General features: G+C 36.5%; 1 protein-coding gene across 1 annotated transcript in view; it reads left to right on the forward strand.

Annotated features, from left to right (window-relative positions):
- The window catches only part of LOC103277169 (metabotropic glutamate receptor 7-like), a gene marked incomplete at its 3' end in the record, with an annotated part of 254,759 nt that overhangs the window by 11,652 nt on the left and 231,801 nt on the right, over window positions 1-11,306 (forward strand). The gene's annotated exons all lie outside the window — the stretch shown is intronic.

An 11,306-nucleotide genomic window follows, 5' to 3' on the forward strand; every position in this document is an offset into this window, starting at 1 on the left:
TAAAGCTGAAAGCAGCTCTTCATATGTATATACTAATTCTACAAATATACTTTTAAATCTCATAAAAAATCTTGTACCATATTAAAGGCTCCCAAATGTGACCTGAGTCTTAACTGTGTTAAGTTTAAAGCCGAAACCACAGTCTGTGAGAAATGGGAACAATGGACTGCTCAGGTAAGCCATGCCTGTTGTACTCTCAGAGCTTCATGCTTAGACAAAGTTCCTTCTAATGAGATGTGCTAAATAGCAAAAAAGGAAGAGGAATGGGCCAACAGCTCCTGAACACATCCTAGTGGTCTCAGGGTCCACAGCCCACCTTGATCCCTAACTTTCAGGTGGGCCTCCATGGCCAGCTCCCAACAGGGATTCACATGGAAATCCCCAAATTCCATGAAAAGGATAGAAACTTTGGCAAATATCACTAAGGAAAGAGAAACAGTGTCTGAGGACAGTGAGAAAGGGATGCTGAACAAATCTGGAGCTGTAGGTGCCAGAGGTTTCAACTCCTCTAGTGACATTGATTTGCCTCCCCTGTTGCTCTTGTCCTAATATAGACTATGGAAATTATTACACATTAGCTTTAATACACTCCTATTAAGTTAGTGTGGTGGTAATGTGTTGGGGAAGGGATTGCTATATATTATAATTAAATTTCCATGATTTTATGATCCTGTGTCTCTGGGAATTACCTGCACAGGAATTACCTGCACAGGTGGAGCCCATTGTTACCTGTCCTCTACTCTCTTCTTGTGTGAAAGAGTATCAACTCTATTTCTTTTTATCTTTCACCACTATTGACTTTTTCTTCTCTCAGGTGATACAGGAGACTGAGGGGATCTGGAACAAGGCAAAAGTATTTCCCCTCCTACGTTAAGGTGCTTTTAAAATGCCCTCTACAGGGATGTCTGGGTAAATGCTCTATGTGTGCTTCTGATTGATCCTCCAATTTAGGGGTATTTGGAGAATAGTTTATGTGTATTTCTGATAAAACCTCCCATCTTCTTTTCTAGAGTATTTCCATTTGGATTGTCACCTTGAGAAACTGAAGGTTTCTGGAGGAAAAGTCCACAGGACTGTGGTGTGTGCAGTCTCAAGAGCTTTCACTTCACATACTACACATCTTTACTCTGGACATACATAGTAACTAACATGGAAGTGCACCCTCCAAGTTGCTTCCGTGTAGCTTCTGCTTCAATTAAGCAGGTCACACGTGTGATTTTGTATGTTCCTGTCTCTTGCTTTTGGGGTCAGAGATGTCCCTGTAAAACGAGTTATCTGATAGGTCCCAGAAAATTACCTGATACTCAATTTGGCTATAATTTTCTCTTTTTTTGGCAATGAGGTGATGATTTTGTAGCTCTTTATATAGTGCAGCAGAAACCAGAACTGCCCTCAGAGGTTAACCTTGACTTGCTGTTTTCATCAGGAATCTAATATCACTATGTGTAATTGGCACCTGGAAAGGCATAGCAGATCATGGAATGACTCATAGAGCAACACAGGAGAACATTAATGAGAATGTCTCAGTGATCAGAAACCTCTTCCCAAGAAGCTGGAAATCAGAAATATCAATAGATGAAAAGAGCCTGGTTAAAATTCACAATATTTAATGACTTCGAAGGAATTCCTGCCACTGGGCTGGATCCAGTGAGGGCAGCTGGGACTCACACCGGAAACAGGAACTCTAGTTTCTTAATCACAAGACAACCCAGTGAGAAAGTTGAGTTACAGAGCTGGGAAAAAGAGATTAAATTTTTCTTAGTTTATCATGATGTGGTGAAACTTTAGTACATCAACATCTGTGAGGGGCAGTGGTCTATATCTGTGAGTACTCGGCTCAGAAGTGTGACTTCTTTTGTGCTGCCTGTCTAATGTACTTCACAGAATGTTAAAATGGAAGGTTGTTATGGGTAGAATTGTGTCCCTTCAAAAAGTGTGTCTTGATGTCTGACTGCAATTTGATTGCATTTGAAGAAAGGAATTTAGGAGGTTATTATGGTAAGTGAGGTGATAAATGGAGGAGGGTGGTTATTATCTGTCAGTATTGGTTTTCTGCCTCTATCTCTATCACATGTGAGCAGGCTTCCATCTGCAAGCTAGAAACTGATTCTTCACTGCAAAATGAATCATGTGGCATCTTGATCTTGTACTTCCAAGATCTCAGAAGTTTAAGAAAATGTATTTCTGATGTTCAAACCACCCTGTGCTTGGCATTTTATTATGGCAGCATGTGCTGACTGAGACAGATTATGAACAGAAATGAGGGGCTTCTGTAACAAATACCTACAAGTGTAAGTTGATTTGGAACTGAGTGATGAGTGAAGGCTCAAATATTTTTGAGTTGAATACCAAAAAGCCAAGAAACAGGAGAATTACCCACGTGAAAGGTGAGTCTGTTGAGGGGTCAAAAGAATGGAGGAGAAAAGGTGAGTAAGCTCCAAGTTACTAAGTGTCTTAGAGAATGTACACATCATAGTGATCAGAAAGCGTGTAGAAATATGAACATTAAAGGTACTTCTGTGGTTTCTGGTGGAAATTAGGACCATGAAGTTGGAACTCTAAGCAAGAATTTCCTTGTAATAAACTGGTGAATAACATACTGAATTGCATTTGATTTTTATTGTATTATGGAATGTAGAACATGAGAGTGATAAAATTGAATATGTAGCTGAGGAGATTTCTTTTTTAAATTTTTTATTATAAAAGATATGGGATACAATGCAGGGTTAGGTGTACAAACGTTGATTATGCAAGCACCCTTGTTGATGTATGCCCCTTCCTCCCCTACCAGTTTCCCTCAACTGCCAATCCCAAATCCCCTCCCCTGAAAGTTTCCCACTACTGCCAACTTTTTTATAGTATTATAATTGTTCAAGGTCTGCTTAGGAGTGAGAGCATACAGTACACTGTTCTTTGTTTCTGTGATAGATCACTGAGTATGATTGACACGAAATCCATCCAAGTTGCTGCGAAGTCCATGTGTTTATCCTTTTGTATGGCTGCATAATATTTGAGAAGATTTCTAAGTTGTGTTGAAGGAGTATTTTGGTTCCTCCTGCTTAGAGAAATATATCAGAGAAGTGAGATAAATTAATGAAGATAGAAAGACAAAGAAACAGAACTTAGAGATATATATTTTTTCTCATTGCATTTCACATTCACATTTTCTATATATGTGTGCGAATGTGTATATTTCCCATTCTAGCTATTTTTTTTAATTTTTATTGTAGATTAAGGGGGTACAATTGCATGTTAGTTCCATGAACATATTATATACTGGTGAGAATTGAGCTTCAGGTGACCCATTTCTGTAGAGTGAACATTGTAATCAACAAATACATTTTGAACTTTAATGCTTCCTCCTTGCCTTCCTACTTTTAATTAGTGTCTAGTAATTTTTAAATCTATTTTTAAAAACTTTTTCTGAGCTAGCTCACATAAGATGATATTCTCTGCCTTTATTCATGTTGCAAATGCATACATTATTTATGGCTACATATTATTCCATTTATATATACACATATGTGGGTATGTGTGTGTGTGTGTATATATATATATACATACATATATATATACATATATATATGTATATGTATATATCACATTTTCTTTATGCTGTCAATCATTGATGGGCACATTAGTTGGTTCCAGAATTTTTATATTGTGAATAGCACTGCTAAACACATAAGTTGCATATACCATTTTCTAAAAGCACTTTATTTCTTGGGGTAGATTCCTAGTAGTAGGATTGTTGGTCAAATGATACTTCAATTTTTAGTTCATTGAGGAATTGCTATATTATTTTCCACAGAGGTTGAAATAGTTCACACTTCTGCCAAGAGTTTATGAGAGTTCCCTTTCCTTTGCATTTTTGCCAACATCTGTTGTTTTTGACTTTTTAATAATGGCCATCCTGACTGGTATGAAATGGTGTCTGATAGTGGTTTTAATTTGCTTTTGTCTTATTTACATGTTTGCTGCTTATGTGTCTTTTTTTGAGAAATGTCTACCCATGTCCTTTGTCCAAATCTGATGAGGTTTCTTGTTGTTCCCACATTGTTTGACATTCTTTTAGATTCTGTACATTAAAATTTGGAATATTTCTTCTCATTTCTTAAGTTTTCTGTTCACCAAAGTGATTATTTCTATTGCTATGCAGCATCTTTTTCCTTAATTATGTCTTATTTGCCAATTTTTGTCTTTTTTGCATTTACTTTTGGAGATCTTTTCCCAGACCAATGGTGATAAGACAAAATTTATTAGGTTTGGCTCTAAGATTTTTTTAGTTCCAAGTCTTGCATTAAAGTATTTGGTCCACCTTGAAATTTTTTTTATACAGTGTAAGGTAACAGCATAGTTTCATTCATTAGCATATGGCTAGGCAATTTTCCCAGCACCATGTACTGAATAGGGTGTTCATTATCCGTTGTTAATTTTGGTGTGCTTTTAAAAATCAGTTGTTTATATATATGTGGATTTTTTATGTGGGTTCTCTATTCTGTACCATAGATCTGTCTATTCTGCACCAGTGCCATGCTCTTTTAGTTACTATAAACATAGTATATAATTTGAAGTCAAGCCACTGATACCACTTAGGGTTGTTTTGGATATTTGGGCTCGTTTTTGATTCCTTGTAAACTTTAGGAATGGTTTTAATAGTTCTGTAAAAATGTTGCTAGTATTTTGTTAGGGATTGCATTGAATCAGTAAATTATTTGGGGTAGTATGGTCATTTCAAGAATTGATTCTTCCAATATATGAGTATGATATGTTCTTCAAATGCTTGCATCATCTACAATTTCTTTCATCAATGTTTTGTAGTTCTCTTTGTTAACATCTATTTTCTGATTAATATATTAGTAGGGTTCTTTTGTGTGTGGATGTTGTAAATAGGATGGAGTTCTTGATTTGGATATTGGCATAAACATTACTGGGTCTAGAAATGATGTTGATTTTGCACATTGAGTTTGTATCCAGAAATTTTACTAAATAGGTTCATTGGGTCACTTGAAATATTCTTCAGATTTTCCTCTCAATGTACTCATGTAATCAGTGCACTGAAATGCTTTCATTTCCTCCTTGCCTGTTTGAATGTGTTTTTTCTATCTCTTTCCTGGTTGTTTTTGCTAGAATTTTCAATACTGTGTGGAATAAGCGTGGTGAGAATGGGTATGGTTCTGTTGTTATAGTTCTGAGGAGAAATAATTTCAATTTCCTCTATTAAATATGAGGTTAGCTGTGAGTTTTTTCTTCTTTTTTTTTGAGATATGTTCCTTAATGCCTAGTTCTGTAATGTCTCTATCTTTAAGTGTTGGATTTCATGAAATGTGTTGTCTATACCTATAGAGATGACTGTATTTTTTTTTTTAATTCTGATTATGTGAGGAATCAACTTTACTAATTTGTGCTTACTGAACTATTCTTACATTCCTGGAATAAAACTCCCTTGATCTTAAAACATTTTTATTTGATGTATTATTGAATTTTGTTCACTAGTATTTTGTTGAGTATTTTTGCATCTATGTTTTTAAGAGATATTTACCTATAGTTTTATTTTTGTTGTCACTCACTGATATTGCTATGTTTTCCTATATAGTGTATTGCTAAGAATGCTTTTGAAGGTCAAGAAGTGTTGGCTTCACGAATCTGGGTGTTCCAGAGACTAAACAGGAAAGTCTCACTGACCCCCCCGGGCTGGACAAAGCTTCCGCCAGACTCCACCAGCTGCACCTCACATTGGACACCTGCAAACACGGAGATAACCTCTTCAGACATGCCACACATATCCACTGTTTCTCTCACTCACATCCTCTCACATAATCAATATCTTTAGTCTCCATAAACCACCTTTTAAAACAGCAACAAGGAAAACCCAGATGAGACCAAACTCCATGGTGACCTGTCTATGTTCCACCCTGGCCCCCAGGGCTGTGGTTCCTCTCCCAAAGCTTCAGGGTCAGGGCTGGGCTGATTTTCATTAGCAGAGGGAGGGCCCTATTTGCATGTTTCCTGCTATATAGCAAGCTCTGGACTGGGATGCCTCAGGAAAGGACAGGACCCAAAGTAGACTGGAATGTCCTGGGATAGTTTGGCAATATTGATAGCATTTGGGGAAATATGGTTGCTTATTACTATAAATATATGCAGTGTTGTGATCATCAAAATCTCTAATATTACTATTTTATTTCAATTTTGGGCATCTTTTCAAATTTTCAAATTCAATAGGTACATGTTCAGGTTAGTTACATGACTAAGTGGCATAATTCTGGGTTTGAACTACTACACTCAAATAGTAAACATGGAAACCAATAGGAACGTTTTTACCCCTTTACTCCCTGTCTCTCTTTCCCATTTTGGAGTTCCCGGTGTATATTATTTCCAGGTTTATGGCTGTGTAGCCATTGTTTTGTTTCAATTTATGGGTGAATATATATGGCATTCCGTTCTCTTTTTCTGAGGTAATTCACTTAGGCGATTGGCCTTCAGATGCATCTATATTGTGACAAAATGCAAGATTACATACTTTTTACAACTGCATAGAATTCATTGGCATATATGCATCACATTTTCATTATTCAACCCACCATTGATGGGAACTTGGGTTGATTCTATCACTTTGCTATAGTTTATTGTGCTGTGAAAAACATACAAATGCAAGTATCATTTTGATAGAATTATTCCTTTTTATTTTGGTAAATACTCAGTAATGAGACTGCTGGCTTGATTGTTGGTTCTATTTTTAGTTATTTGAGAAATCTCCAAACTACTTCACATAGGAGCTAATCTTCTGTATATTTTTGCCCACACTGTTTAAGAGCTCCATTTTCTTGACAGCTTTGCAAGCATCTGTGTTTTTAAAAACTTTTTCTAATGATAGTCATTCTAATTTGTGTGATATAGTACCTCATTGTGAATTTAATTTCCATTTAGCTGATGATTAGTGATATTGGTGATTAGTGATGTTGATTAATGATTCGTGATATTTTCACATGCATTTGGAATACTTGTATGTCTTCATTTCAGAAGTGTCTGTTCATTTCCTGTGTCTAATTTTTAATGTGGTACTTTTTTCCTGTTGAATTTTTTTACATATTCTGTTATTAGTTTTATTCAGAGCAACAGTTTGCAATTTTTTCTTGTTTGGCAGGTTGTCTATTTACTTTGATGACCGTATAACAGATTTATACTTAAGTCCTCTAATAGGAGATCAGCAATGGTGGATATTCTTTTCTCTGAAGTTAGTGCTATTACCTACATTGGGAAATGTATATAACTTCTGTGAGCCCTCCTATCTGTGTGCACAAGGAACTCAGGTCCTGTCCTGACTGGTAACACCAGTGATACAAAGCAGGGTAATGAATTTAAGCACTGTAGTCTTAGGCTTTCATTGACCAATTTAGATTTGTCTTTCCATGCAAGGCCTTGTCCTCCATTGATGGCATGAACAAACTCTCCAATGTAGAGTATTGCAATCTGGGCACTGAATTTTGTTAGTAAATTGAATAATAAATAATACACTTCCATGAATATAGATAATAGGTGAGTCACCAGATATTTGGTAAGTTAGAGGAACAGAACAAAACTGAGCCCTCCTGTTAGTACCTGAACAAGTGGGGTGACTTTATGTTGGAAAGAGAGGAAGAAGCAGACCAAATATTCAGAACCAGGTGAGTTTATTAATAAACATGTGGTCTCTGAACCTTTTGTTTAAACTTAAGTACATTAGGCAGTCTGTTGATCCACATCCTTTGTGGAGATGTGGGAGTCCACTCAAAACAGTGATGTGAGTGAAGTATGACATATCTCCAGAAACCCACATCACAATTTCAGAACCTTGTAATCTAAGTCAGTCTAAGGACATTATGTAAGCCCATGTGAATCCCTCTTACTACTGAACCCCGATTATAGACAATGTCCCTTAAGCTATGCATTATCATCCCATTTGTAGAGTTCTTGTGTAATAAAAACAGAATAAGCCCAAAAGAATTCCATTACTCTCAGATGTTATTAAGGAAGTCTCAGATGTTATTAAGGAAGTCAAAATAAAGACACAAAAACAAGAAAGTATTTATCTCAGTTTATATATTGTCTTGTCATCTTCTTTACAGTCTCTTTAGTCTTAACAATGTTTGTTCATAATTTTAATGAGGTTCAAAGTTTTCACACTTCTTTCCTGAATCATTTATTATATTAGCTAATTTTTATTTAATGTGAGATATATTTTTTTTCTGAAACATAGTTTAAATAAAATACCTTCCATTTTAGGTTAGACATTTCATCAAATACTATTTGAAAATTGTTTTCTATAAATTTTCGTGAGGAAAATTGTGTTTTTTAACAATGAAATGCAACTGATAACCAATCAGAATGGGTAAAATAGACAACAATGATGATGACAAATAAAAGAGGATGTGGAGGAAAAAGTATTATCATGCACTGCTGGTGGGAAAGAAATATTCATAAAATGGAAATCATTTTGACAACTTTTGGTAGAGCTGATATGTGATCAAGTACCTTTTTAAAAAATATATTTTAAAAAAATTGTTTTTTTAATTAATCAGTATTTTTTATTATGGTTTTGTGGGGTACAGTTAAGGGTTAGGTGTACAATTATGTTTCATTCAGGCACCCTGTTGATAAGAGGTGTTTTCCCATCCCCAGACAGATATTTGCTACTGTTAATCCCATCCCCCTCTCCCCCCATAGTTTCCCAGTACCGTCAGTCATTTTCCTATAGTATTGCATTGGATGTTCAAGGTCCATTATATGAGTGAGAACATGTGATACTCGGATCTTTGTTTCTGTGAGAGGTCACTCAGTATTATAGACTCTAGTTCCATCCAGGTTGCTGCAAAATTCATGATTTTGTTCTTTTTTATGGCTGCGTAGTATTCCATTGTGTATATGTACCACATTTTTTTAATCCAGTCCTCTTTTGATGGGCAGCATGGTCTGTTTCCAGGTTCTTGCTATTGTGAACAATGCTGCGAATAAACATACGTGAGCAGTATCTTTTTTATAGAGTGATTTGTGTTCTTCAGGGTATATTCCCCAGTGGGGGGATTGCAGGGTCATATGGAAGGTCAATTTTTTAGAGCTTTTAGGAATCACCACACTGCTTTCCACAGAGGTTGCACTAGTTTACACTCCCACCAACAGTGTAGAAGTGTTCCCTTTTCACCACACCCTCTCCAGCAGCTGTTATTTTTTGAGTTGTTGATAATTGCCATTCTGACTGGAGTTAGGTGGTATCTCAGTGTGGTTTTGATTTACATCTCCCTGATGATTAGTGAGGTTGAACATTTCTTCATGTGTTTGTTGGCTGCTCGGATGTCTTCTTTTGTGAAGTGTCTGTTCATATCTTTTGCCCATTTTATAATGGGGTTGTTTGTTTTCTTCTTTTCAGTACATTTCAGTTCCTTGTAGATCCAGGATGTTAAGCCTTTGACGGACCTAGAGTTGGCAAATACTTTTTCCCAGTCTGTAGGCTGTCTCCCTGCTCTCTTGATGGTTTCTTTGGCTTTGCAGAAGCTTGTCAATTTAATAAGGTCCCATTTGTCTATCTTCTCTCTTAAGTCCTGTGGGTTTCGGGTTTTGTACAGGAATTGGATGCCAGTTCCGATTTCCATGAGAGTATTTCCTTCCTTTTCTAAGGTTCTTATGGTTTGAGGTTTTACATTTAGGTCTCTGATCCATTTGGAGTTAACCTTTGTGCATGGGGATAGATAGGGGTCCTGTTTCAATCTTCTGCATGTGGTCAGCCAATTTTCCCAGCACCATTTACTGAATAGATTCTCCTCTCCCCATTGGTAGCTGGTGGGGGCTTTGTTGAATATGAGTTGGTTGAGAAATTGAGGTTTTGCTTCTGGAATCTCAATTCTGTTCCATTGATCTATATGCCTGTTCCTGTACCAATACCAAGCTGTTTTGAAGATTGTAGCTTTATAGTAAAGTTTGAAGTCTGCTAATGTGATACCATCTGCTTTGTTTTTTTTTTTGCTGAGGATTGTTCTGGCTATTCTTGGACGTTTGTGTTTCCATATGAATTCCTGTGTTGTTTTTTCTAGGTCTGAGAAGAATGTTGTTGGTAATTTAATGGGTATTGCATTGAATTTGTAGATTGACTTAGGTAAGATGGACATCTTCACAATGTTGATTCTTCCGATCCATGAGCATGGGATATTTTTCCACTTGTTCGTGTCAGCTTTGATTTCGTTGAACAGTGTTTTGTAATTTTCCTTGTAAAGGTCTTTCACATCTCTGGTTAGGAAGATGCCAAGGTATTTCATTTTTTTTGTGGCTATTGTGAATGGAACTGTGTTTTTTATTTGGGTTTCTGTTTGTTTATTTTTGGTGTAGAGAAATGTGATCGTCTTTTGTACATTTATTTTGTATCCTGAGACTTTGCCAAAGGCTTTTATCAATGTAAGGAGGCCTTTGACAGATTCTCTTGGGTTTTCAAGGTACACCATCATATCATCTGCATAGAGAGATAACTTGACTTCCTCTTTTCCTATTTGAATACCTCTGATTGCCTCCTCTTCTCTGATTGCTTTAGCCAGGACTTCCAATACTATGTTGAACAGGAGGGGAGAGAGTGGGCATCCTTGTCTAGTTCCAGTTTTCAGGGGAATTGGTTCCAATTTTTGTCCATTTAGGAGTATGCTGGCTGTGGGTTTCTCATAGATGGCTTTTACTATTTTGAGGTATGTTCCCCGTATGCCTAGATGTTCAAGGGTTTTTATCAAGAATGGGTGCTGGATTTTATCAAAAGCTTTTTCTGCATCCAGTGATATGATCATGTGGTTTTTGTTTTGACATCCGTTGATGTATTCAATTACATTTATGGTTTTACGAATGTTGAACCAGCCTTGCATCCCAGGAATGAAGCCTACTTGGTCATGGTGGATGATTTTTGAGATGTATTGCTGAATCCGGTTTGCTAGGATCTTGTTGAGAATTTTAGCATCTATGTTCATCAAAGATATTGGCCTGTAGTTCTCTTTCTTTGTTGGATCTTTACCTGGCTTGGGTATCAATGTGATGTTGGCTTTGTAAAATGATTTGCGGAGAGTTCCATCTTTTTCAATCGCCTGGAATACCTTCAGTAGAATTGGTATCAGCTCCTCCTTGAATGTCTTGTAGAATACTGCTGGAAAGCCATCTGGACCAGGGCTTTTTTTGTAGGAAGTTTTCTTATTATGTAGTCAATTTCCTTGATTGTTGGTCTATTTTGGGTCTCAATTTCTTCTTGTTCCAACCTAGGTAGGTTGTGTGATGTCAGAAAGTTCTCCATTTCCTTAAGG

The sequence above is a fragment of the Carlito syrichta genome, unplaced genomic scaffold (assembly GCF_000164805.1).
Source record: "Carlito syrichta isolate Samal-C Ts95f unplaced genomic scaffold, Tarsius_syrichta-2.0.1 Scaffold316494, whole genome shotgun sequence".
Lineage (NCBI taxonomy): Eukaryota > Metazoa > Chordata > Mammalia > Primates > Tarsiidae > Carlito > Carlito syrichta.